At 38.8% G+C, this 4,482-nt stretch overlaps 1 non-coding gene across 1 annotated transcript; it reads left to right on the forward strand.

Annotated features, from left to right (window-relative positions):
• The first annotated feature begins 4,022 nt into the window (after positions 1 to 4,022).
• Positions 4,023 to 4,151, forward strand: LOC141417111 (small nucleolar RNA SNORA51). The gene has a single exon (XR_012441730.1). It is a non-coding gene; the product is annotated as a small nucleolar RNA SNORA51 (small nucleolar RNA).
• The last annotated feature ends 331 nt before the right edge of the window (positions 4,152 to 4,482 follow it).

The raw sequence follows: 4,482 nt of genomic DNA on the forward strand, positions 1-4,482 counted from the left end.
GAGGGCGGAACAGGTCCTGCCTGTGGGGGAAGGTACCAGTGGGAGGAGGGAGGAGGTGGGGAAATGGTGAAGGAAGGTGAATATGGTGCAAATACTGCGAACACATGGATGTAAATGGAAAAAGGATACCTGTTGAAACTATTCCAGGAATGGGGGAAGAGAGGATAAAGGAGAATGATGGAGGGGGCGAATTCAACTATGATATATTTGATATATTGTAAGAACATTTGTAGATGCCACAATGTACCTCTACTCAGCACAACAACTTTAAAAAAAGAATCTTTCCTGAAAGAGAGTGTGACAAAAGTTAACCTGAATTTATCATATGAGGCAGCAATTCTACCCCTAGGAAATGAAAGTGTCTATCTGAAGACTTGCGTGTGATATGTGTGTGCCGTATCCATGACAGCATTATTTCTTATTAACTAAAAGCTGAAACAATCCAAATGTCCACCAGCTGATGACAGTTAAATAAATGTGATATACCCACACAATGGCACATTATTCAGCAATGAAAAGGAATGAAGTACTGATCCATGCTACAAGTATGAACCTCAAAAATGTAAATGAAAATGATCAGATATTATATGATTTCATTTACATGAAATATCAAGAAAAGGCAAATCTGTAAGACTGAAAGTAATTTAATGAATGGTTGTCTGGGGCCAGGGGTGAAAATGAGGAGTAACTACAGATGAGCACAAGGGACACCCCATTTTTTATAGCATTGGAAGTATTCCCAAACTGAATTATGGTGATGGTTGCTCAAGTCTATAAATTTACTGAAGTAGTCATTAAATTATACACACAAAATGAGAAAACTTACAGTATGTAAATTATACCTCAAAACAGCTATTTGGGAAAAAGGTAGCACATAACAACTGAAAATGCTGACTGACCTTGTCTATATCAACATATGTGCAGACAGGCCTCAATTCTACCCCCCAAGCACAGTACACTGCTTGTTTTCAGTCTCACATTTGATTGAGTGAAAGAAATGCTCATGGATGTGACTTGACAGTGACAATGTTCCAGGACTTCCCTATTTCTTCATTTCTTAATGAGAATCAGTTGTAACAATCCAATCCCAAGAAATAGCTCCACTACTCCTCACCTCTGAATTTATCAAACTGCCCCAAACACCTATATGCAAAGCCCTCAATTTAGCTTGATACTGACACAGAAAACATCTAAAAGGAACTTACCCAGCACATACTACTAAACACTTTATACATAACAAGCCACATCACAGTTGATAATCTCAGCACCAGACCATACTAGTATTCCAATGGCTTGCCTCGTTCCTTCCTTCCTTCCTTCCCTCCCTCCTTCCCTCCTTCCTTCCTTCTTTCTTTCCTTCCCCTCTCCCTCTTTTCCTTCCTTCCTTCTGCCATTCTTTATTTCCTATGCTTAGTGAACACCTCCATATTTCAGATACATTTCTAGATTAATAAAATTATTCTCGATCCTGAAACTAAGTTTATAAATTATATGCATTAGTTTTTAGTTGCCATGCAGCAATATTATCCCAAACTTAGTACCTTAAAAAGGATACATATTTGTCATTTAACAGAGTCTGTGGTCAGGAGTCTTAGCCAGGTCTTTGCCAAGGCTACATACAGTCAATGTGTTGACCAAAGCCATACACTCATAGGAAAAGATCTGCTTTCTCACTCGTAATTGGTGGCAGCATTTGGTTCCTCATAAATTACTAGACTCACAGTCTCAATTTCCAATCAACTGTTTGACAGAGGCTGCCTTCAGTTTCTTATCATTTGGACCTCTTCATGGGCAACTTGCTTCTTCAAAGCCAGCAGCAAAGGAGAGAGTTTCCTCACAAGATAGGATTGGAACCTTGTGTAATATAACCAATATGTTCTTTCTGCTTATGGTAAATAAAATGTAACCACATGCATCCATCACTTTTGCCATATTCTGTTGGTTAGAATCAAGTCACAGGTCCTACCTACATTCTAGGGGAAATACTGAGAGATACGGATCATGGGGGCACCATATAGTCTGTCTGCAAGAGTTCACCTTCTAACCCCCAATGACTGATCTCCTCTTGTGCAAAATATACTCACCACCTCCAAAGGTGATAATGTGGATAAGATTGCGAGTCTCATCCAATTACAGCAGCTACCCAAATTCTACAATCTTATTATCTAAATCAAGTCCAGGTGTTGATAAAGAAGGTTCTCTTAAGCTGATCTGTAAAGCAGACAAAAGAAAACATCTGTAGACATGAGATATTCCTGTTTAAAAAGACAGAGTTATAAGGTTCAAAGAAGTCACTGGCCCATTGCAATTCTGAAATTCAGTCTGAAAAATGTTGAGAGCTCCTTGTCTAGGTTTCAAAGTCTGTGAAAATTTTTCATGGTTCTCAGTTATACCTTCTAGGTTCTTGCCTCTGCCCTTTGAGTCACTCTTCATATGGTGTTTGTGTGTGTGTGTGTGTGTGTGTGTGTGTGTGTGTGTGTGTGTGTGTGAAGAGTTGCACATGTTTACAGCCGAGTACTTTCTTTTTTTTTTTCATTATTAGAATTTTTATTGATAAACCATTGTATTTTTATTTATTTTTTTTTCTTTTATTATTCATATGTGCATACAAGGCTTGGGTCATTTCTCCCCCCTGCCCCCACCCCCTCTCTTACCACCCACTCTGCCCCCTCCCTCTCCCCCCCACCCCCTCAATACCCAGTAGAAACTATTTTGCCCTTATTTCTAATTTTGTTGTAGAGAGAGTATAAGCAATAATAGGAAGGAACAAGGGTTTTTGCTGGTTGAGATAAGGATAGCTATACAGGGAGTTGACTCACATTAATTTCCTGTGCGTGTGTGTTACCTTCTAGGTTAATTCTTTTTGATCTCACCTTTTCTCTAGTTTCTGGTCCCCTTTTCCTATTGGCCTCAGTTGCTTTTAAGGTATCTGCTTTAGTTTCTCTGCGTTAAGGGCAACAAATGCTAGCTAATTTTTTAGGTGTCTTACCTATCCTCACCCCACCTTGTGTGCTCTCGCTTTTATCATGTGCTCAAAGTCCAATCCCATTGTTGTGTTTGCCCTTGATCTAATGTCCACATATGAGGGAGAACATACGATTTTTGGTCTTTTGGGCCAGGCTAACCTCACTGAGAATGATGTTCTCCAATTCCATCCATTTACCAGCGAATGATAACATTTCGTTTTTCTTCATGGCTGCATAAAATTCCATTGTGTATAGATACCACATTTTCTTAATCCATTCGTCAGTGGTCGGGCATCTTGGCTGTTTCCATAACTTCAGCCGAGTACTTTCAACAGTCTGCTTCCTGCCTATAAAATTTTGTGGGCCCAGCAACCTCTTTTACTTTTTACCCTCTCTGTTCCTATTAGTCTAAGTTAGCATTATTTTGTTTTTTTTTTTAATAATTTTACTATTGGGGATACATTGTGGCATTTATAAAAGTTCTTATAATATATCAGATATATCATAGTTGAATTCACCCCCTCCATCATTCTCCTTTATCTCCTCTCCCCCATTCCTGGAATAGTTTTAAGGTCTCATTTTTCCATTTACAAACGTTTTTACTGAAACAATTTTCTAAATCTTTTGTAGGTTTTCTGTGAATTTCACTAAGGTTCAGTTATGCCCTCAGATTTTCCTCCAGATCTTTTATTTGTGACAGGAATGGAACCATTTCTCAAATTTAGATATTTGCTTTTGGAGAGTCTAAACATTTCCCAAAATAGCAAGCTCTAGTTTGTTTTTGTTTAGCAGCTTTTCCTCTTAATTTGTCTCTCTCATTTTGTATTTTTACCATAAGCAGCAAGAAAAAATCAAATAGTATATGGAATACCACCCTTGAAAATCTCATTGGCTAGATAAGTGTGTCACAATCTCTTCTTTCCTCATAATTTCATGAGACAATTTTGCTAGGCTTTTTGCCACTACATAGCAAGGATGTCCCTTTCTCCAGTTTCCAATAACACATTCCCTATTTCCTCTTGAACCCCAATCAGCATCCTAAAAGTCAAGGTTTTGAGCCTCCTAGAGCTTACCACAGGCTGTGTTTTTTTCACTGACTGTATAGAAAGAGGTGGCAAAGCAAACCTACCCCATACACTCCTCAGCCCAGGCCCTCTGGTCTGTATTGTGAATGGGAAGACATGGAGTGGGAAAAGAAAACAATGTCAAAATTCTGACTCATAGTCTGCTGTATGCAATGTAGGCTTTCTACATCAAGCTTCCCAAAAACTTTGCCAACTGCACCTACTGTGCAGTTCCAAAAATCACTCCTGCATTTTAGGTATTATGGTATTAGCCCATTCCTGATAGCAAAAACTGTATTTTTTATCTACTTTGCTGATATGATTTAGATGTTTTGAGTGTGTCCCCCAAAGGGTTGTGTGTTAGAAATTTGGTCCCCAGTGTGGCCAAGTTAAGAGGTGGCAGGATTTTTAAGAGATGGGGCCTGATGAGAGCTGATTAGGTTACTGGTGGA

Source organism: Castor canadensis, chromosome 14 (assembly GCF_047511655.1).
Source record: "Castor canadensis chromosome 14, mCasCan1.hap1v2, whole genome shotgun sequence".
NCBI classification, from domain to species: Eukaryota; Metazoa; Chordata; class Mammalia; order Rodentia; family Castoridae; genus Castor; species Castor canadensis.